The following is a 24456-nucleotide window of genomic DNA, read 5'->3' as shown; positions in this document are numbered from 1 at the left end:
ATGCAGTGTTACAAGGATGGAGTGCTCCAGGTGGGATGCTCTATGGATGGTTGGTGGGGTTTGATGGGCCAATGCTCTCCTGCCACACTGTTGGGATTTTATTCTATGATTGAGGATAAAGCAGGGTGTTCTTAGAGAAGGAGAATGTGGTATGTTTCAATGCTCTCGATGCCTTTAGATAGAGGTTGGCATCGCAGGGGATACCGTGCTTTATCTCCACTGCTGCCCCCTCACCCCTAACTCTACTTTGATTTAGTCCCTTCCCATTCTGTCATTTGAAATGGTTTGCTTTGCCCGTAATGGGCTTTGTTTGTAAATATTCAATTGGTTACACGGGTGGTTTACTGCAGGTGATTATATATTAACAAAAACCCAAAATGGCGTAATGATGAACGTCGGAAGGTTGCTCAGCTGTGTGTGATAACACTTCTGGGTAGGAGAAATGGGGGGGAAAAGAACACTTCACAGCTCACAGAATGAGAACTGAAAAGCAGTGAAATCAAACCAAAGGTTCAGACAGGGAGGGAATATTTCCCTGGAGTTTGAGTAACTGGAAAGAGATGGTGTCCGGGAATAGACAGGATTTTGTTTTACAAGGCATTTGAAATTTTTAAAAACTGTTATATTCAAATAGTTTCATTTCTTTTCTTTTAGTTTTATTTATTGTGGAATAAATAGCTACAATATTTTAAAACCAACTTCACAAACCTTGCATTAAAGACAAATGTTAAATAAAATTCATCAAACCGTCCCTCACTGAAAACTGGTGTGGAGGTGCAATCTCATGGAGAATCCCTGCCCACTTCTTCCTACCCGGGCTCCAAGGCTATATACATACCTGGGAGATAGCAGCAGGAGGCCATTCGGCCTTTCAATCCTGCTCCACCATTCAAGGGAAAACAGCTAACCATGCAGCGCAGTCTCCTGTTCCTGCTGTGTTCCAATCCCCTTTCATGACTTTACCTTGAAGAACTATATCGAAGTCCTCCTTTGGCTTCACCACCTTTTGTTCCAGTGATGTTGCGGTGTTACTGTGTGGTTATAGGCAGGGGTATTGTGATGGTGCTGCCTCCTGGAGGATGCACTCAGCGTCCCTCATCATCCTGCAGTAACATCAACTGGGTTTCAGCAACTTGAGATAGAAACCATTTCCAGGATATGGGCATCACTGGCTCAGCCAGTATTTATTCCCCATCTCTAGTTACCCTTCAGTAGATGGTAGTGAGCTGTTGTCTCGTACCATTCACAGTCCATTTGGTGCAGATAGACCGACAATGCTGGGAGGGAGAGTGTTGCAGGATTTTGGCCGAGTGATTCTCTATCTTTGGTTCTTCAAATGTTGTTTAACTGAATCACAATCTGCATATGATTTTGAGATTTCAGTCGGCAAATCTTCACAATCTAGCACCCTGTATAAAGGAATATGTACAGATTAGAAATTCAGAGCAGGCAATTATAGTTTCTCTGGAATATCTTTTTCCCCCTTTCTTCCCTCAAAGCTGTAACCCTCCATCACACTTACTCTCTCCCACCATTCTGACTCTACAACTCCCTAAGGTACACCCTCCCCATTCTCATGGAGTTGTTGATAAACAGATCCATGCCACCACTTCCCGCCCCTGGTTAGACTCTGCACCCTTTCTGGGTTCACTTCCTTTCCCTTCAGTTGCTGCAAGTCAATAATGTAACAGCAGAATGAAACAAAAGGAAACAGACAGGGAGGTGGCAGATCCTGGACAGAAGAGGAACCTTCAGTTTGGGAGAATGGGTCAGATCCTTCTTTGTTTCTCATTGGTAGATTCCAGTGTTATGACAAGTTGGGGATGGAACTTGGTCCCATGTGGGTGTGGTGACACTTTGACCCTCCAACAGATCAATACTACAAGCAAATACGTTCCTCCTTCAGCCAATCACAGTGTGAAATCCTTTGCACTAGTTACCCCAAAGCACATGCTCCAAAACTTACCCACATTCTGTACTTGGGCAGTGCCAGGTTTCCCCACAGACGTGTGGTCCCTGCCTCGGAATTTGGGAGTTGCAGTCCTCATTCAGCCACTGGATCCCTGTCTCTGGAACGTGAATGAAAAGTGTGGGGTGGAAGATGTTGTGTATTGGATCCCCATTCAAACACACGGGACTTGTGGGCTGTCACTGGGATTTACTGAGACATCCGCTAAGACAACCTGATTTCTGATGGAAGGAACATAGATTCAGCCAATTGGGCGTGAGGGAGGTTTCTCAGGGGCAGCAGGTTTTAGGCAGAGGTGGCTCAGTGGCTAGGACTGCTGCCTCACAGCATCAGAGACCTTAGGCGACTGTGGGTAGCTTATACATTCTCCCCATGTTTGCATGGTTTCGTGCAGTTCTCCAGTTTCCTCACACAGTCCAAAGATGTGCAGGCTCGGTGGATTGCCCATGCTAAATTGCTGACAGTGTCCATGCACGTGCCGGTCAGACAATTAGCCATGGGAAATGCAATGTTACAGGCAATGAGTGGGTCTGAACGGGATGCACATCATAGGGTTGGTGTGGACTCGATGGATGAATACCCTGTTTCTGCACTATAGGGACTCTATTCTATTCTCATGAGGAAGAATGTACTTATCTCGATGTGTTGTGAATCTGTGGAATTCCCTATTCAAAATGCGGTGGATGCCAGGACAATGAGCCAATGTAATGAAGAGATACAGATGTTGAATTTGCAATGGGTTGAAGAGTGAGAAAGAGCTGGCAGGAAAATCCAGCTGAGACCGATGTGAGCTCAATGATCACAGTATTAAATGGCGGGGCTGGTTCTCCTGTGCCCAGTGCGTCTCTTCTTACGGTAATAACTGGAAAGCGGAATCCAAAACTCACCACCTTCACCAAAGGAGATTTTCGGAAAATGACATAGTCAGGTGGATTAGCGTTCCAAACTTAGATAATGAGGAAGTGTGTAGGAGATAATGATTTTGCAATTTTAAACTGAGGGGAGACAGTGATTTATGGTTTTAGATTGCGTCGTACATTCGCAGCGTCCAGTGTACGCTGTTGTGAATATCTATCCTGTACTTTATTACAAAGCCAAGGTCACTGACAATGAAAACCAAAACACCCAGGTAACATCGTCTCACCTCGTAATCTGATAAAAGACTTGTGATTAGTCTGGTTGAACTTAGAACACAGATGGAAAGCTGGAAGATTAGATCCACTCCCAAGATCCTGTGATTTTGAAACAAAAGGAGACTACAATAGGATGAGGCAGAAGTTGGCTAATGTAGACTGGAAACAAAGACTTTACGGTGGGAAAGTTGACAGACTGCGGGAATTTCAAAGCAATTTTTTGAAGTGCTCAGCAAAAGTATATATCAGTGAAAAGGAAGAACTGTAGGAAAAGGAATAATCTGCCATGGGTGGCTCAGGAAATAAGAGAGTCTATCAAACTGAAATAGAATGCATACAAATTGCCAAAGACCAAGGAGATTAAAAAAACTTTAAAGATCAACAGAAAGTGAGATGGGATTGGGGGAGAAAAGTGATGAGTAGCTATCCCCAGGGCCAGAATAGCAGTTTACCCTGCTAGAGGGGAACTTATTGTGTGGCGTCTAATTGTTGAAGCACTGAACTGTTACCATAGAGATAATCCTGATCAAGTTAAAAATCACAACACACTCCAAAAGCTTGTACTTCCAAATAATCCTGTTGGACTACAACCTGGTGATGTGTGGTTTTTAAACTTTGTCCACCCCACCACCGGCTCCTCCACATCAGAATCCTGATAGAAAGCCCCACTGAAACTGAAGTGCCTGTCAGATACTTGAGGGAGCCACGGGGGAGTGGGGGAGGGGTGTGTGGTTTAACCACAAAGTGCTGAACTGAACTAGACTTTCTAACTGACCGTTGCCATGGAGATAATACTGAGAGACAGTCTCTATTCAAAGTCCCAAACCACAAAGGTATAAGAATGGGAGTGGCACATCGGACAGGCGGGGAGTTACCTGATACTGCCTGGAGGTGTTTTGCATGTACACTATCCAGGTAACTGCCATGTCTCATCAATAAAGACTCAAAGAAGACCTCTCAGAGTTCTGTGCCTAGTTATTCCTATCCAGCAGAGTTCAGGAATATGAGTACACAGCAGTCAGTCTTCACAGTGGAGGATACGAAGAACATGCCAGTAGTTGATAAGGAGACTGAGGAAGGTGAGGACCTAGATAACCATTATCATGAAAGAGTTAGAGGTGGGCAAGGTATGGAGCTAAAGGTAGACAAGTCTCATTGCCCTGATGGAATACATCCCAGGATACCAACAGAGTTAGTGGGAGAAATAGCAAATGCACTTAGAGTTATAAAATCCTACAGCAGAGAAAGGACCTTTGGCCCAAACTGGCCCATACTGACCAGAATGTCCATCCATGCTAACCCCATTTCCCTGCACTTGGCCCATATGCTTCAGACCCTTTCCTATCCATATATTTGTCTTTTACCTGTTGAGTGTTCCTGCCTGAACCACTACCCTCTGTGCAAAACAGTTGCGCCCCACCCCCCCAGCTTCCCTTTTATTCTTTCTCCTCTAACCTGAAACTGATCCAATCAAGCCGTCCAATCCTTGAGTTCCTGGGAAAAAATACTGAGTGCATTCACCTTATCCGGGCCTCTCATGGTGTTGAACACTTCGAGAAAAGAACCCCCTCTGTTTCCTCTGCTCTAAACATAAAATCCTCACTTGTCCAACCTCTCCCTATAACTCAGATCCCTGAGCCCTGGCAACATCCTTGTAAATTGTTCTGCACTTTTTACAGTTTAATAACTGAAACCTACATTACATTCATCATATTTCCAGTATTTGCCCACAGCGCTGGAACCGACGTGACAAGTCAATGGATTAGAATCCATGATCGAGAATGAACTCCTTTACAACAATCCCGTTTTCATAGTGTTTCCCATGGTGCAGGTATCCTTGTGTCTTTCTGGTTGCATTATTAATTAAAGACTTGTCCTTCTAGAAAGCAAAGTTGTGGCTTAATTGTTCCTGGGAAATGTGCCATGATTTTCCAGACTTTCAAAAGCAAATGGAATCTCTCTCCCCAGTCACTATGCTGACATGGACTTGGCTGTGTCTCAGTACTTTTGCAGTCACACTGACATTTGGGATATTCGCCCACGGACAGAATACACACCTTTCCTTCCAGATGAAAAGGCCAATGATATTCAGATCGGCACGGATCAAGTAACTATCACATCTGAACATGAAGTTCAATTTGAATTTCTCATCCGCAAATCCACCCTTTCAATACCTTACAACAGAGCACACAAGTTACCACTGTTAATACAGGATGGAAATTCATAAGACAATTGTAGTATTAAACTGTAGCTTCCTTGTTCCTCCAAAGCTTTAAGCCTCAGTCTCACAATTTCTCTCTTCTGTGAACTGAAATCCAAACCCACCCCCACACTCCTTTCCTCCACACCCAGTTCTCTCACACATTCTCTTCGAATTCAGTTTCCTAGCTCCTGATGAGAACTATCCTGCATACACTGCTTCCTGCAACTCTGGCCAAGACCCATCTTACTAAAATGAGCCAAATTAGAATTCTAATTGCAGGCCCATCCTTGTCCCTTTCCATAACAACTCTGAATCTTCACAAAAGAGTTCTGATCATTTTCTGCAAAACGCGGCACCACTGATAGTCTGATCACATGTCAGGGTAGTAAGAAAGGTGCCATTTTCCTGGGTCCTGCTCCCAGAGGGATGAAGCTGCTAATGATAGATTAATTCCTCACACCCACAGCCTCCTTCCCAGACACTGACCTAGACTGCACATACTCCCAACGGTTGCCAGCACTGCGACCGTGCACTGGTCTCCCTCCTACAGCACGTGCTCCCGATCATACAGGAGTCCGGGTGATTGACAGCAGCTGCTGCCCAATATATCAGAATCCCTACAGTATGGAAACAGGCCCTTCGGCCAGACAAGTCCATACTGACCCTGCAAACAGTAACTTGCACAGACCCATGCCCACTAACTAATGTAACTAATACTATGGGCAATTTAGAATGGCCAATTCACCTGCCCTGCACATCTTTGGATTGTGGGAGGAAACCCGCTCAGACACGGGGAGCACACACAAACTCCACACAGACAGTCGCTCGTGGCTGGAATCTAACCCGGGTACCTGATGCTGTGAGGCAGCAGTGCTAACCACTGAGCCGTCTCTATCGAGTGGAGGGGGCGTGGCTGGAGGACTGGGTCAATGGGATTGTAAACAGTGAATGAATGTGGAGGACACTGGGGGATGGACATGTCAATGAGCGACAGGATCAGTGCAGCAGCAAGAGGGGATCCTGGACAAACTGAGCAATGGGAGAGTCTAACAGGAGAGAAACTACAGGAAGGTTCTGTTTAGAGGCTCAGGCAGGGACAGCTGGGAGACAGCATGGCCTGGTGGCTTGGGCAGGTTTACTAATCAGCCTCTTCAAAGATGCTTTTACACAACTCTGAGCCTGATCCTCCTAGTCCAGAGGTAAGGACACTTACACTATTTCCTGGTGGGCAAGGGATACAGGGACTGCCTTTCGAAAGGAACTCACCTGTGTTGGTGACATTAACAGGACTCAATACAGACTCACTGACAAAATGCTGGTGTACTTGAACTTCATCCAGAATATTAACACCTATAACTGGGCAACGCAGACCCCAATGTACAGAGTTAAATCCTGGATACTAATAACAGCTTTGTGCATGGGAAATCATATCTCATGAATTTGACTCAGTTTTTTTGAAGAAGTAACAAAAAGGATTGCTGAGGTCAGAGCATGGACATGATCTACATGGACTTCAGTAACGTGTTTGACAAGGTTCCTCATGGGAGACTGGTCAGCAAGGTTAGATCGCATGGAGTACAGAACTGGCCCGAAGGTAGAAGGCAGAGGGTGCTTTTCAGGCTGAAGGCCTGTGACCAGTGGAGTGTCACAAGGATCGGTGCTGGATCCACTACTTTTCGCCATTTATATCCATGATTTGGATGTGAACATAAGAGGTATTATTAGTAAGTTTGCAGATGACACCAAAATGGGAGGTGTCGCAGACAGTGAAAAAGATTACCTCAGAGTACAAGGTGATCTGGATCAGAAGGGTGAATGGGCGGAGGAGTTCAGTTCAGAAAAATGCAAGCTGCTGCATTTTGGAAAAGCAAACTTTAGCAGGACTTATACAGTTTATAGTAAGTTCCAGGGGATGCTGCTAAACAAAGAGTCCTTGGAGTGCAGGTTCATAGTTCCTTGACAGTAGAGTAGCAAGTAGATAGGATAGTCAAGGCGGCAGTTGGTCTGCTTGCCTTTATTGGTCAGAGCATTGAGTGTAGCGGTTGGGAGGCCATATTGTGGCTGTACAGGACATTGATTTGGCAACTTTTGTAATATTCCATGCAATTCTGGTCTCCTTCCTATCAGATGGATGTTCTCAAACTTGAAAGGGGTCAGAAAAGAATTAAAAGGATGTTGCCAGGGTTGGATAGGCTGTTTGCCCTGGAGCGTCAGAGGCTGAACGGTGACCTGAAAGAGATTTTTAAAATCAGACCGGGCATGGATATGGTAACTAGACAAGATATTTTCCCTGCGGAGGGGGGAGTACAGAACTAGGGGGCTGAAAGGGGAGGGTAGGCAGAGAGGGGGTGGGCGGAGGGTAGGAGAGGGTGGATGGATCGAGAGGGTTGGGACAGAAATGGGTGGGGACAGAGAGGGGGGATAGAGAGGGGAGGCACAGAAATGGATGGGGACAGAAAGCGGGATTAGAGAGGAGGGGAACAGACAGAGGGATCAGAGGGGGCGACCGACCGACGGTTGGGGGGGGGCGACCGACAAAGAGGGGGAACAGACTGAGGGGGGGGCAACCGATGGAGGGGGTAAAGAGACGGGTGTGCGACCGACAGGGGGGCGACTGACAGAGGGGGGACAGACCGAGGGGGCAAAAGATGGGGGGACAGACCGACAGATTGTGGGACAGACCAACGGGGGAGGGACGACCGACGAGGTGGGGGAGCCGACAAAGGACTGACCGACAGGAGGGGGGGAAACCAGACAGAGTGGGGGGAGGCAGGGGGGAACAGAGAGGGGGAAGATGGAGAGTTATTTTATAGATCTACAACTCAACCCTGTTCGTGTTTTCTCCTCCTCACCTTAATTTCCTCTGAAGGGCTCAGAACAACTGCATAGTTCCTGGAAAGTGGAGTTTCAGGGAGATCAGGTGCTGAATGTGGCATTTGGGACACTGACCTTTAATGGAATGTGCTGGTCAATAAATGGACTCTGGTTTGATTCCACTGTCTGTGTGGTATTTGCACATTCTCCCCGTGTGTCTGCGTGGGCTTCCCTGGGTGCTCTTAATTTCCTCCCACAATTCCAAAGACATGCACTTTAGATGGATTAGCTTTGGGTAATGGTAGGTTACAGAGTTAGGGTGGAATGCTGTTCCGATGGTTGGTATGGTCTCATGGGCAGAAAGGCCTGCTTCCACACTGTAGGGATTCTGTCACTGAGTATAGGGGTTAGGAGGTCATGTTGTGGCTGAGTAGGGCATTGGTGAGGCCAGTTTTAGGATACTGCATTCAATTGTGGTCTCCCTGATTTCAGAAAGATGTTATCAGAATAGGACTCAACCTCTTAATGGCAAGTTCTTGGGAAGTGTTGACAGACAAACAGACCATGCAGTGTAGGTTGATTGTTCCTTGAAAGTGTGGTTGAAGGTAGACAGGTCGGTGTAGGTGGTGTGCTGTATGCTCGCTGTTATTGGGCAGTGCATTGAGTATAGGAGTTGGGAGATCATGTTTCCGTTGTACAGTTTATTGGCTTGGCCACTTTTGGAATCCCCAGACTGCTTCCAATTCCAGTCTCCCTGTTACAGGAAAAATGTTGGGAAACTTGCAAGAGTTCAGCAAAGTTTTACCTTGTAGTGCCAGTATTGGAACATTTGAACCATAGGGAGAGGCTGAATAGGCTGAGGCTATTTCCCTGCAGCACTGGACACTTTAGGTGGCTTTATCGAACTTTATAAAATTATGAGGAGCAATGATAGGGTGACTAGTCATGGTTTCTTTTTTCCCAGGGTAGGGGAGACCAAACAAATGTGAATCTTTTTTCCAATGTGGAAATGACAAATTCTAGAGGAGAGATGGCAAGTTTAAAGGATGTGAAAACCGAAACAACTGAAGATGCGGGAAACCAGGAAGAGAAACAGAAGTTTCTGGAAAAAGCTTAGCAGGTCTAACAGCAGGTGCGAAAATAAATTAGAGTTAACGTATCTGAGGAAGGGTGACCAGACCAGAAACTTTAACTGATTTTCATTCACAGATGCTGCATGACCTGCTGAGCATTTCCAACAACATCTGTGCAAGTTTAAAGGAAGTTGTTTGGAGTATATACCTGAGAGGAACTTTATAAAGTGCAAGTCAGACCACATCTGGAGTAATGACAGATGTTTTGGTCCCTTTATTTAAGGAAATACATCATTTCATCAGAGGCATTTCACAGAAAATTGACTGGGATGATCCCTGGTTTGCAGGGATTATTTTTTAAGAAAAGACTGAAGACGTTGGGACTCTACTCACTGGATTTGGGAGGAATGAGAGGGGATCTCATTGTAACATGCAGGATACTTAAGGAGTTTGACAGGGTAAATACTGAGTGGATTAGATTAGATTAGATTAGATTAGATTACTTACAGTGTGGAAACAGGCCCTTCGGCCCAACAAGTCCACACTGCCCCGCCGAAGCGCAACCCACCCATACCCCTACGTTTACCCCTTACCTAACACTACGGGCAATTTAGCATGGCCAATTCACCTGACCCTGCACATCTTTGCACTGTGGGAGGAAACCAGAGCACCCGGAGGAAACCCACGCAGACACGGGGAGAACGTGCAAACTCCAAACAGTCAGTCACCTGAGGCGGGAATTGAACCCGGGTCTCTGGCGCTGAGGCAGCAGCGCTAACCACTGTGTGCCGCCGTGTGATGTTTCCCATGTGAGGGGTTTCATTAGCAATGGAGCTGGAATGAGGTGGAGATCAGCAACATTTTAAGAGATTGGAATTCCTGGTGTTTGTGATTGTGTAGGTGTCTGATCAGAAGGTCACCTTGGGGTCAGATATGAGAACAATATTGTGAAGAGTGCGGTTCTGCCTCAGACAGTTCCCAGGGAGAGGGAGGGGCTCAGCAGTAAGGGAATGTAATTTGTAATAGCAACTGAAGGCAATGGGTTCAATCATTGCAACGTTCCGTTGTAGGAAATTGCAGCCAATCGCGTAGTGGGAGTGTGATGAGCAGTTTGATAACTGAGTAATGGAGAGGGATGATGGAGAGGGAGAGCTGGGCATTGTCAGTGTACATGTGAAACCTAACACGGTGCTTTTGGGCGATGTCACCTCCTGGCAGTGTGTAGGTGAGAAACAAGACGGACCAAGGCGAGATCCTTGAGGGACACCAAATATAAGGAATTCAGAAAGGAAAGGGAGAGTCGGGATGGAGCAGGTTTTCCAACAACGGTGGGGTCAAATATTAGTTTGTAGCAGAATGGGAGAGAAGGACATAACCAGAAAAAAACAGACAGGTAGAACAAGGAACAATATGTGATTTGGTGAGGGGGAGTGATGAGGAGGAGGAGCAGCCCAACTCCAAAAGCACTATTTCTACATTAGTGACATCACCCAACTCCACCCTAGTCTCAGCTCATTGACTGAAATACTCGTCCATCCCTGTGTTATCTCCAGACTTCATTATCCAAACACTCCTGGCCAGCCTCCCACATTCAACTTAAATGTAATCTCAAGAGTATCTAAAACCCTCCTGCCCAAGTGCTCACTTGTACCAAAACTTGTTGATCCATCAAAAGGCTCCTATTAACAAGCAACAATTTCAAATTCTCACCCTTGATGTAATTCCTGGCTGTGAACACCCCTGTCTCCCTGCACCACACAACCTGTGAGACCCCGACAACTTATTTTCTTTCAGACTCCCAACGATGTGTTTATTCATTGCTTCAACTGTCTGGCTGTTTCTACTGTTGCCAAGGCAACACGGTCTGGAATTCCCACCCTAACGCCCTCAGACCTGCTTTCCTCCTTTAAGGTATTCCTGAAAACCTGCTTATTTGGAAATTCTTTTGAACACCTGACCTAATATCCCCATCTGTGGCCTTATGTCAGAAGTTCTCAATAGTATTTCTGTGGAATTATAAACATGTTAAAAAAACTGTTGTTGATTTGCACATACATTGTCAACTCTTCACTGTCACTGAGTGAATAATCTATAACAGCTCTTACCCAACCACATTGTGGGAGCACCTTCACCACACGAATTGCAGCTGTACAACGAAGTCAAACATCACCTTCTCCACAGGCAATGGGGCTTTGGCACTGATCAATGGTATCTGTGGAGGGATAAACACACAGTTGATATTTCAGGGAGTGCAAAATGCATTATAGGGAGGGAAAATGGTGCAGAATTTGGATTTTGAAATTTGTGTTTTACAATGTGCACTAAGTTCTATAAAACCTCTTATCCCATACCATGAAAATTTCCTCCTCTTCCTGGTCAATATGTCTTTCCTTTCCCCTGCCCTTCACCTTCACACATTTCCAATGCCTTGGTCACAACAACACTGTGCTGTCAGTGAAGTTTATCATGTGGTTGAGTATTGTCCCGCCCCTCATTCACTCCGATTGGTTGAAGGACCAACTAGCACCTCTAGCCCCCGCTCCCCCACTCTTATTGGTCGTGCGCTGACATCAATAATTCGAGGCCCATTGTGGGCTTGAGCATGCTCAGTGCTTCCTGCTTTTGCTGCTGTTCATTAGGTATGAGAGAGAGAGGGCTCATCCCTATTTCTCCTGATGTCAGACAATAACAACAACTACCTGCATTGTATGGAGCCTTTCACATTAACAAATCTCCTAAAATGCATCACAAATGATGGAAACGTTGATTAAAGAGAACGATTTTTAGATACATCCTTAAAGCGGACAGAGGGGGTTCGGGAGGATATTCCAAAGGTTTGTGTCCTTGGCAGCTTCAATCGTGGAGTGATGTAGGTGGGCAACAGCTTACAATGGAGACAGTGGCTAACCATAGGTTAACAACCTCATGTCGTAGCCCCCTACCCCACACACCAGGCCTTGTTCTCACAGCCTGCCATTACACACTACCTATGGTTAGCCACGAACTGTCTCCATCAACAGCTAGTCACCCTCCCCCAGCCAGATGGTTGTCCTTTATCCAACTGTTCCTCTCACTCTATCCCCACCTATCCTTTACTCCTTTTATCCTTCTCCCACACTATCTTCTGAACATAAACTTACTTTTATTCTCAGTAACATCTGTTCTGTGGAAGGGACATCGGATCTTAAACTTTAACTCTGATTTCTCTTCACAGATGCTGCCAGACCTGCTGAGCATTTCCAGAACCTCCCGGTTGTTGTTTCTGATTTACATCTTCCGCAGTTCTTTTGGTTTTAATTTACCGGGAGTTTGTAATTTAGGTCCAACAGCCTCTGTCCCAGTCTCTGCTGTCTCTCCCAACCCCAAACAGTGACACTGCACTTGCACAGCTCATGGACAGGTGTTGTCTTGCTGGCCACACCCCCATTCAATCCCATTGGCTGCAGGACCACACAGACTCTCCTCCCATTGGTCTAGAGCTGCCATCAATCAGCCGGGCCCCATTGTGATGAGAGTGGAGGGCTAATCTCTCTCTCTGCCCTGGGATGAGCTTCATCATTCACAGTGAATGGGGCAGTATCACAGAGCACAGGGCCTGGGGGCTATTCAGCCCATTGAGGCTGTACTCTCTCCCTCTGGAGATGCTGCAAGTCTGTCCCAAGTCCCCTCCCATGTGCCCACAGCCCCCCAAATCTTTCCTTAAAAAGTAAATTCCAAGTCTGTTTCAGAATACCTGCTGAATCTGTGTCGTTCAGACTGTTCCAGATGCTCAGAACTTTCTGAGTAAAATAGTGTTCACATTTTCACCTTGTATTATTTGCCAATTACTTGAAAGTAGTTACTAAAAATTGTGACAGTGTTAACAATTCCTCTCTCTCTCTGCAAATTCAAGACCTTGGAACCAAATCTGCACCAGATCGAAATCACTGCTTCACCTTCTCAGCTCCAAGGATAATTATCTGTGCTTCAGCTAGCTCTCCACACAATAGAGGAATGCACCTTAATTTATTAAGATCAAAGAAACAGACCTTCGGTCCAATTCGTCCGTGCCAAGAAGGAATCCTAAACTAATGGATTCCCATTTACCATCTATTGGCCTGTATCCATCGAAACCCTTCTTATTCATGTACCCAATTGGAAGCCTTTTAAATGTTGTGATTTTGTCAGCCTCCACTACTTCATCTGGTAGCTCCTCCCATACACACACCACACTCAGTTTGAAAACGTTGCCACTTATATCCCTTTTAAATCTTTGCCCTCTCAACTTCAGCCCATGTGCTCTCGTTTTAGACGCACCTAACCTGAGGGAAAAGGACGCCAGCTGCTCACCTTATTCACACCCCTCGTGATTTTATAAATCTCCATGAAGTCACCTCTCAGTCTTTGACTCTCCAGATAAAATAGCCCCAGCCTATTCAGCCTCTCCATGTAGCCCAAATCCTCCAATCCTGGCAATGTTTTTGTAAATCTTGTCCAAACCTTTTCAGGTTTCACAACATCCTTCCCAGAACGGGGAAATTCAAACTGAAAACGGAATTCCAGAAGTGGCTTAATCAACGTTCTGTCCAGCCACAGTATGACGTCCCAGCTTCTGTATTCAATGCATTGACCAATAACGGAGAGTGTTAATGGAGTCCCATTTGCCAGCGGTTCACCCTTATCCCTCTAAAACCTTCCTCTTCATATACCCAATCAAATGCCTTTTAAATACTGCAATTGTACTAGCCTCCACCCCTTCCTCTGGCAGTTCATTCCATACTTGCAATGCCCTCAACATGAATAAGATGCCCCTTAGATCCCTTTTAAATCTTTTCCCTCTCACCTTAAGCCTGTACCATCTAGTTCTGGACCCACCGAACTTGGGAAAAAGTTCCTGACTGCTCACCTTATCCATGCCCTTCATGATTTTATAAGATCACCTCTCAGCCTCCAACTCTCCAGGGAAAATAGTCCCAGTCTATTAAGCTCCAACCCAGGCAAAATCCTTGCAAATATTTTCTGAACCCTTTCAAGTTTCTCAACATTATTCCAAGAACGGGGAGATTGGAACTGAAAGCAGAATTCCAGACGGGCTTTAATCAGTGCCCTGTCCAGCCACAATATGACGTCACAACAGCTGCATTCAATGCATTGACCAATAACTGGGGGGGGGGGGTACCAAATGCTGCATTCACTACCCCGCCTACCTGTGACTCTACTTTCAAGGAACTATGAACCTGCACTCCAAGGTCTCTTTGTTCAGCAATGTTCCCCAGGACTTTACCATTAAGTGTATAAGTCCTGCCCTGATTTGCATTTCCAAAATACAACAGCTCACATTTATCTAAATTGAACTCCGTCTGCCATTCCTCGCCCCAGTGGCCTGTCTGATCAAGATCCTGTTGTATTCTGAACTAACCTTCTTCACTGTCCACGACACCTCCAATTTTGGTGTCTTCTGTAAACCTACTGACCATACCTTATATAGTCACATCCAAGTCATTTATTTAAGGGCCCAATATCCATCCTTGCAGCACATTGCTCCTCACAGGCCTCCAGTCCGCAAAGCAACCCTCCATCATCATCCTCTGTCTCCTACTTTCAAGGCAGTTTTGTAATGGCTTGCTCTCCCTGCATTCCATGTTATCTAACCCTGCTAACCAGTCTGCTTTGTGGAACCTTGTTGAATGTCCATATAAACAACATTCACCGCCTGGCTTCATCAATTTTCTTTGTCACTTCAAAACATTCAGTCAAGTTAGTGAGACACAATTGTGCATGTACAAAGCCACATTGACTCTCCCTGTCATTCCTTACCTTTCCTAATAGATGGATATCCTGTCCCTCAGAATCCCTTCCAACAACTTGCCTGCCACTGACTTCAGGCTCACTGTTCTCTTGTTCCATGGCCTCTCCTTACCACCTTTTTTAAAATAATGGCACCTCACCTGTCGCTATCTACGATACAAATACCTCAGGAGAGCTGAAAATGTGTTGCTGGAAAAGCGCAGCAGGTCAGGCAGCATCCAGGGAACAGGAGAATCAACGTTGATTCTCCTGTTCCCTGGATGCTGCCTGACCTGCTGCGCTTTTCCAGCAAAACATTTTCAGCTCTGATCTCCAGCATCTGCAGACCTCACTTTTACCTCAGGAGAGGCCCAACAATCACTTCACTAGATTTCCAGAAAGTTCCAGAATATACCTGATCATTTTCCCGGGCTTTATCCACCTTGATGCGATTTAAGACATCCAGTACCACTTCCTCTGTAACATGGACACTTTTCAAGTTATCACTGTTTATTTCTCCAAACTCTCGAGCTTCCATATACTTCTCCAGTAAAAATAACGTGAAATATTTGCATATCTTTCGCACTCCCTGTGGTTCCATAGACAGCTTTGTTGACCTTTAAGGGGTCCTATTCTCTGGTCCAGCTAATCTTTTGTCTGTGATATATTTGTTTAATCTCTTTGGATTCTATTCCAGGACATCCCAGAAAGGCCTACTTCACGGACCGTAAATTTCCTCTGACTTGATCAACACATACCCTCCACTTCCCGCACCTCCGCCTTTACCCCACCCCTCCAGCCACAATAAAGAATATAACCCTGCGGTCTTCACCTTCCACCCCACTAATCTCCAGATACAGCACATTAACCTCTGTCATTTCTGCTACCTAAAGTCAGACCCCACCACCAGAGACATATTTCCCTCCCCACCTTTATCTGCGTTCCGCAGAGACCATTCCCGCTGCGCCTTCCTTGTTCGGTCCACACCCTCCCACCAACCCACGCTCCACATCCTTGACCCTCCCTTGCCGCCATGGGAGATGTAAAGCATGCGGCCACACCTCCCTCTGACATCTGTCCAAGTTCCCAAAAGGATCTTTTCACATCAGGCAGAGATTTGCCTGCACATCTCAAAACCTCATATACTGCATCTAGACACTATGGGAAGAAGGGCTTATGCCAGAAACGTCGATTCTCCTGTTCCTTGGATGCTGCCTGACCTGCTGCGCTTTTCCAGCAACACATTTTCAGCACTGCGGAGAATGTGCCAACTCCAACAAAGACAGTTTCCCAAGGCTGGAATCAAACCCAGGTCCCTGGTGCTGAGGAAGCAGTGCTAACCACTGAGCCACAATACTGTGGGATCTTTGGGGCTGATGCGCTGCCCCACTGATACCTCAGTCACTCACCTTGCCTCATTTCCTAAGAGGCACTGATGACGGAATGAAATTATCGCTAGACAGTTAATCCAGAGACCCAGATAAGGTTCTGGGGACCCGTGTTTGAATCCCATCACGGCAGATTTTGGAACGTGAATTCAATAAATATCTGGAAAAAATAATCTAGTGACAACAAGGATTCCACTGTCAATTGTTGGAAAACCCATCTGGTTCACTAATGACCTTTAGGGAAGGAAAATGCCATCCTTACCTGGTCTGGTCTGCATGGGACTCCAGACCTATAGCAACGTGGTTGACTCTTAACTGCCCTCTGGCTAAACGCAGCAATAAATGCTGGCCGAGCCAGTGACAGCCTCATCCTGTGAATGAATAAAGAAACAGGTCAGGTTTTGTTCCTTCTCTAGTAGGTACATCCTACAAACTGATTCTGAAATGTTCTCGTACACACTGAACAAATACCTTTCCATCCAAGCCCTTAACACTACAGCACTCCGAGGCTATGTTGGTAAAGTTAAAAACACTTATCATTGCATCCATATTATTCTTACAGATAACTGAGGTTTCCTGGTAAAATTGTGTCTCAATTCCCCGCTGACTATTGGGAGAGAGTCTATAATACAATCCCAGTAAGATGGTCATCCCTTTGTTATTTCTCAGTACCAACCAAATAACTTGCCTGGATGTACTCCCAGGAATATCCTCCCGAAGCCCAGCCATAATGTTATCCCTAATCAAAAACACCTCTCCCCCTGCTCTGTTGCCCCCTTCTATCCTTGCGAGAGCATCTATTCCCTGGAACATGAAACTGCTAGTCCTATCCATCCCTGAGTGAAGTCTCTGTAATTGCTGTAATATCCCAGTGCCATGTTCAAAACCATACCCTGAGCCCACCTCCCTGACCTGTAAGGCTTCTTGCACTGAAATAAATGCAGTGCAACTGGTCCGTCGCACCTCATTCTGTGACTTGCTCTTGCCTGCCTTGACAGTCTGACTGGTGAACAGTACCAGCCTCAGACTCACCTCTTTTCTCACTATCTCTTTAGGATTACCCCGACTCCCTCACTGGTTTAATGCCTCCCGAGTGGCACTAGCAAATCTCCCTGTTCGTCAGGACCCCATGCTTTCCCCTTCCTATACCATTGGTACCAATATACAATGACCTCCCACTGGTTATTTTCCCTTTTGAAAATACTCTGCTCCCTCAGAGACATCCTTGACACTGGCACCAGGGCAGCACCACCCCATTCTGATGTCTCACTGTCAGCTGCAGAAACAGCAGACTGTGCCCCTGACTAGAGAGTCCCCTATCACCATCGATCTTGTGGAACTGGATATACCTCATATTATGTAAAAGCCAGTCTCAGTACCAGTAACTTGATTGTCAGTGCTACATTCCCCTGAAAGTCTATGACCACCTACATTTTCCAAAACAGTATACTTGCCTGAGATGGGGATAGCCACAGGAGACTCCTGCAGTACCGACCTACCCCTCCTAGCTTTCCCGGCGGTAACCCATCTACCTGACTGTATCTGCAGTATCCTGCATTCCTGAGACTGCCACCTATCACACCCCCCGGCTCCTGTCAATTCCTCACTGCCTTTAATCACTCCTCCACCAATCCATGCGATCCAAAAGGATTTGCAATCACACTTGCTACAGACATAATCATCAGGATCATTGAAATTCTCCCTAATCTCCACATCCGACAGGAACAGCACGCCACTCTACAACAGGCCATCTCTCCGCCTTAACAATCTACAGACCAAAACAGAGACACAGTCTTACTGCTCGAAAAATACTGCCCGAGAATAACAATGCTTATGTTTCATATCTTAAACATTTAATCAAGAGACCCTAAGACATTAAAAAGAAATCCTCACCTTACTCACGATTGTAGATTGAATAAATAAAAAACCGGCGAAGATTGACATTTGAAGAGACTGAAACTCACTGAGCTGATCCCCGGCTCGGAGTACTTCCAAGGGCGAGGTCTCTCGGAGGGCAGCTGTGAAATGTCTCTGTTTCTCTTCTCTGCCCACTCCATTTCCAGAGAGGTTTTTAACTTCACAGCAAGTCAGCTCAGAGAGGTCACTGCTTGGTTTTACTCACTGGGGGTTGCCTTTGCTGCCCAGACCAGTATTTCTTGGCCACCTTTACTTGTCTTGGAGAAAGTGGTGGTGAACCGCCTCCCTGAAATGCTGCAGTCCATGTACACCACAGTGATGTTTGGACAACAATCCCCCTCTGGCCCCACGTCCCTCCCTGTCTCTGTAATCCCCCACCGGCTTCAGAAATTACATGTCCGTGGCATAAGATTTTTATTTGGATTCATTTTTGTTTAATAAACCCACCCCCCCAAAAAAGTGAAATATTTGGCCCCAAACAAATTTCTGTTGATTGACCTTTCGGAGAGGCTGACACATGGACGTTGCAGTATTTTATCTCACATTGTACACCTAGAATGATGGAACTTTCTTTTAAACATTGCTAAAAGGGAGGCAATGGCTTAATGGTACTCCTGCCAGTTGAGTGACATGTGCAATGTTCCGAGGATTAGGGATAGAATCCCAACATGGCTGATGGTGGCATCGGAATTCAATACAATCTCGAATGAAAAGGCGAATGATGACCATGAAACTATTGTCAAGTGTTCGAAACCCATCTGGTTCACTAATGTCCTGTAGGGAAGGAAACGGTCATCCTCACCTGGTCTGGCCAACATGTGACTCCAGACCCACAGCAATGTGGTTAAATCAACTGCCCTCAGGAAAAATACTTTACAAACTGTTAACAAATATTCCGCAGGTATCACTTAAAAACTGGCTGTTCACATTGGGACCATGTGAATATCTCAAGGGCCTGAACTAAAACTGAGTTTCAGCTTAACCTTCTCCCTGTCTCACCTCACTCTGTTTACACCCAACTCCAGAACACTCTCATTCAGCCAAGCAGCACTCTCAGTACAGCCTTGTCATTTTCAATGTCTGCTCACACTGACATTGTCCTCAGCCTCCTGTACTGTTCCAATGCATCTCAATGCGAGCTCAGGAACAGCACCTCATCTTTCAATTCAGCCCTTTGTAACCCCAGAGTCAACATGGACGTCAGCAGTTTCTGAATGAACAGACAGTTTTACAGAAGCTGGAACATTCCACCTGAAAAGGTACTGGAATTTGAGTCCAAAAGGATTTTTAATGGTAAGTTTGCAGGTAATTGAAAACATGAAGTTTACAGGTTAGCATCATGAAGTGGGTGGTTGGGTCTAAATCTGAGAGTTCTCACAAAGAGACGAAGTGTAATTTGGATAAATCTGTGCTCCCTCGCGGGCCAATATCTCCTTCCTCAGCTGCAGGGCCCAGAACAGAGCACACACCCAAAGGGTGATCCAACCACGAATTTATACATCTTTCTGCTTAACAAAAATATTGGAGATATCTTCCCACAAACAGAACAGACAAACCTTTCTCCTTCCACAGTTAAATGCCAATGATATTCAGATCCCGATGACTCCATTGACTGTAAAAACTTGCTTTTGAGATCCCAGCCTCAATTATTCTGATTTAATATCCTATGAAATGAATTCACAAAACAAGACTCACAGTCAGTACAGGAAGAATTAAAGACATACTTTTTTCTTGGTATGTGCTTGATGTGTAAATGTCTCTCTTCAAGTTGCACGCCTCCCCCCACCCATCCTAGGAAGGGGACATGCACATGCGCTTCACTGTACCTTACCCCCAATAAAAATGGCGGCCATATCCCAGAACCTTTCACCGCCTGAGGGCCGCAGCCATTTTCCCATCTGCTGCAAACGCAGGATTAAGAGTTTCTAATTCAGACTTACGAACCACACAGAGTGTAATTAAAACTTCCCAGTCTAAAGTGACTCATTATCTCCCTGTCTCTGAGGCCACTCTCCCCTTCCCTGTTTGTGTCTCCCACATTCACCAATGTCCGAGTCACGTGGCACTGCATCGGCTGAGTTACTGGTGACGTGTCATCCCACTGGCCACGCCCCTCATTCACTCCCATTGTTTGGATGACCAGCTGGTTCCACTTGGTCCACCAGTCCCACCACCTTTTCCTATTGGTTTGAAGCTGCCATCAATCAGCTGGACCCCATTGTGAAGTCAGTGGTGGTATCCTCCCCCTGTCTGAATCACACCCAGAAGGTGTATGGATGGTGTCAATCAGGAACAACAAGCAGAAGGTGCTGGGAAAGCTCAGCAGGTCTGGCAGCATCTGGGAACAGAAATCTGTCCAGTGGCCCTGCCTCAGAACCGATGGGAGCTGGGAAAATTAGAATCTTGACAGCATGGAAACAGGTATTCGACCCAAAATGTCCACAGAGTCCCTCCGAAGGGTATCCCACCCAGACCCATTCCCCTACCCTACTACTGTATATTTCTCCTAACTAATGCACCTAACCTACACATCCCTGAATATTATGGGAAATTGAGCTTGGCCAATTCAACTAACCTGCAGATCTTTGTATTGCAGGAGATAGGGGTTAAAGTGTAAATAACAGGGAGGGACAGAACCCAAAGAGAGACTGGAACATTTGGAAAGAAAAAGGAGTGGATTACGATCTGGCTGGGGGGGGGGGGGGGCATAGCTGTTAATGGAGGGGACAGGAACCTGTGTCTGGCAGCATCTCAGTGGAGGTGGCCGAAATGACAACTGATGATCTACGTTCTGCTGCAAAAACAGACCCCGAGCTTCCAGCTGCCTGTCACTTTAAAGACACGAGCCTGTTCCCTGGCCAACATCTCTATCTCATGCTTACTGCTGTGTCCCAGTGAAGCCAGAACATACCAAATGACCCCATATTTCGAGGACTGCAATTTCCCCTCCCATGTGGTCAATACCATCCAATGTATCTCCTCCACTTCCTGCACCTCTGCCTTTGAAACCCACATCTCCAACTGCAACAAGGAGAGAACCCCCCCCCCTCCACCAAGTCCTTACCTTCCACCCAGATACAACACATCATCTCCTGTCATTTCCACCAGCTACAATCAGACTGCACCACCAGATTCTTCAGGGGTTTGACCGAATAAATACTGATGTGTCTGAGGGTAAATACTGAGTTGGGGGGGGGTCTGAAACCAGATTCTGAGCCAGTCACAGAAATAAGGGTTCTGCTTTGGGTTTGTCAAGTTTAAGGCAACACAGACACGGGTAAGGGGTTTCAGTAGCAATGGAGCCGAGATGAGAAGGAGATAAGCAACGGTTTAAAGATTGGAATTCCTGGTGTTTGGGATTGTGTAGATGTCTAATCAGAAGGTCAGCTTCACGTCAGATATAACAGCAGTATTATGATGAGTCTAGTTCTGCTGCATAGTTCCGAGTGAGAGGGAGAGGCTCAGCAGTTAGGGAAAGGAACTTGTTAGGCAACGGGTTTAACCATTACAATGTTTCATTGGAGGAAACTGCACCTAATCGAGTAGTGGGAGCATGGTAAGCAGTTTGATAACTGAGTAACAGTGGAGTAATGGAGAGGGATGATGGGGAGGGAGAGCTGGGCATCGTCAGTGTACATGTGAAACCCAACATGGTACTTTTGCACAATGTCACCTCCTGGCAGTATGTAGGTGTGATACAGGAGGGGCCAAGGATAGATCCACGAGGGACACCAAATGCAAGGAATTCAGAAAGGAAAGGGAGAGGGGAGATGGAGCAGGATTTTCCAACAACCGTGAGGTCAAATGTCAGTTTTTCACAGAATGGGAGAGAAGGACCATAACCAGAAAAGATAGAACAAGAAACAATGTCTGTGAATCGGTGAGGGGGACTGATGTGGAGGAGGAGAAAAGAGAGTTGGAAAGTCTATGGTTTAGTGAGATTAGGGTAAAGGGTAAAGATGAGCTCTGATAAGGCTTGACGTGAGATGAGATTGGAGAAAGATGTAGGTTTGGACAAAAACCGGGAACACCACATGAAGCAGTTTGACTCAGTGGGCTAGTGGGAGGGAGGGAAGCTACAGATCGGATTATCTCAGTCTTAGTGACAGAGAAACTCCATGTGCTCCAAACTCTTGTTGTTGGAGAAAAGGATGGAGGAGACAGGAGGATGGACAGTGTTTACAAAGAAACAAAACTTGGGTAAGTGATATTTAAAGCGAGTGAACAAACCAAATGTATTTAACTTTTATCCAAAATATTAAAACAAACGACTGAAGTCCTGGTTCGAATCCCATCTTGGCAGATGGTGGAATCTGAATTCAAGAAAAAATAACTAGAATTAGGAATCTCCTGATCTCCATGGAATCATTGTCAATGGTGAAAAACATCCTGCCAACCTGACAGTGACCCAGCAAGCTACTCACTGAAATAATCACTGCAAAGTTTCAACAAAGGAATGAAACTGGATAGACCACTCTGCATCTAACAAGGCACCAGAAAATACAACCACAGAATCAGCCCTCTCGATGGTGCAACGTCGTCCAGACTAACATCTGGATTTTGGTGCCAAAATGTGCAGAGCTGTCTCACAGACCAATCAAGGAACAGCCTGACATAGTCATACTCATGAAATCAACCCTTACAGACAATGACCAGACACCACCATCACCATCCCAAGATATTGAGATTGTGGTGATGGAAAAGCACAACAGGTCAGGCAGCATCCGAGGAGAAGGAGAATCGATGTTTCGAGCCTAAGCCCTTCATCAGCCTGATCTGCTGTGCTTTTCCAGCACCAGACTCTTGACTCTGATCTCCAGCATCTGCAGTCTTCACTTTCTCCTGAAATCTCTGGATATGTCCTGTCCCAGCAGCAGGACAGACAGGCAGATGTGGTGGCACAGACAGGGAGGATTTGCCCTTGGAGTACTCAGCATTGGCTCCGGAGACCAGGAAGTCTCATGGCTCCTGCTGATTACCACGTCCCGTCCTCCCTTGGAGGATGAATCACTTCTCCTTCATGTTGAACAACATTTGGAGGAAACACTGAGGCAATAAAATGGTGTCAAACGTACTCTGGGTGCAGGAATTCAATGTCCACAATCGAGACTAGCTCTGCAACAGAATTACTGACTGAGCTGGTCAGGTCCTAAAGGACATAGCTGCTCAACTGAGTCTGCAGCGGGTGGTGAGGGAACCAACAAGGAAAAAAACATACTTGATCTGATTGTTATGAATTGACTAGCGGCAGATACATATGTCTATGACAGTATCGGTACGAGTGACCATCACACATTCCTTTTGGAGACAAAGTGTTGCCCTAAATTTGAGAAAAACCTCCCTTGTGTTGAGTGACACTATCACCGTTCTAAATGGGACAGACTTTGAAGAGATGTAGCATCTCAAACTGGGTATCTATGAGAAACTGTGGGACATCAACAGCAGCAGAACTGTACTCCAGCACAATCTGTAATCTCATGGGTTTGTAAATCCTGCTCTCTCCCACCACAATGGACAGTAATGGAGGGCATGCCATGAGCAGCACGAGGCAGACTTAAAAATGAAGTGCCAACCTGGTGAAGCTATTAAACAGAACTAGATTAGATTAGATTAGATTAGATTAGATTAGATAACAAGTCCACACCGCCCCGCCGAAGCGCAACCCACCCATACCCCTACATTTACCCCTTACCTAACACTACGGGCAATTTAGCATGGCCAATTCACCTGACCTGCACATCTTTGGACTGTGGGAGGAAACCGGAGCACCCGGAGGAAACCCACGCAGACACGGGGAGAACGTGCAAACTCCACACAGTCAGTCGCCTGACACTTTGTCTCCAAAACTACCTGCACATCAAACAGCATCAGTAGCAAGCAACAGAGCTAAGTGATCCAACATCCAATGGAACAGATCGGAGCACTGCAGTTCTGCCACACCCAGTTGTGACCAGTGATGGACAATTAAACAACTCACTGGAGGAAGGATCACAGATATCCCCACCCTTACTGATGGAGGGGCCTCACACATCCATGCACCAGATAAGATGACAGCATTTGCAGCAATCTGCAGCCAGAAGTGCAAAGTGGGATGATCCATCTCAGCCTTCTCCAGTGGTTTCCAACATCACAGATGTGAGTTTTAAGCCAGTTCAGTTGAGTTTGAATAACATCAAGAAATGGTTAAGTAGTG

At 46.0% G+C, this 24456-nt stretch overlaps 1 long non-coding RNA gene across 3 annotated transcripts; it reads right to left on the bottom strand.

Annotated features, from left to right (window-relative positions):
• Nucleotides 1-1965: 1965 nt before the first annotated feature.
• Nucleotides 1966-22575, bottom strand: LOC148135613 (uncharacterized). Of its 3 annotated transcripts, none has more exons than XR_015755070.1 (5): nucleotides 22494-22575; nucleotides 19820-19927; nucleotides 16609-16717; nucleotides 11298-11404; nucleotides 1966-2069 (listed from the first exon to the last, which is right to left on the bottom strand). It is a non-coding gene; the product is annotated as an uncharacterized LOC148135613 (long non-coding RNA). The 3 variants fall into 3 exon arrangements; XR_015755072.1 differs by lacking the exon at nucleotides 1966-2069 and adding an exon at nucleotides 4770-5276; XR_015755071.1 differs by lacking the exon at nucleotides 1966-2069 and adding an exon at nucleotides 6395-7534.
• Nucleotides 22576-24456: the final 1881 nt, after the last annotated feature.

The sequence above is a fragment of the Chiloscyllium plagiosum genome, unplaced genomic scaffold, assembly GCF_037043375.1.
Source record: "Chiloscyllium plagiosum isolate Xiang-an unplaced genomic scaffold, Cpla_swu_hap1 HiC_scaffold_49, whole genome shotgun sequence".
In the NCBI taxonomy this organism is placed as follows: Eukaryota; Metazoa; Chordata; class Chondrichthyes; order Orectolobiformes; family Hemiscylliidae; genus Chiloscyllium; species Chiloscyllium plagiosum.
The sequence above is the reverse complement of the archived record's forward strand: the minus strand, read 5'-3'. Positions and strand labels throughout refer to the sequence as shown.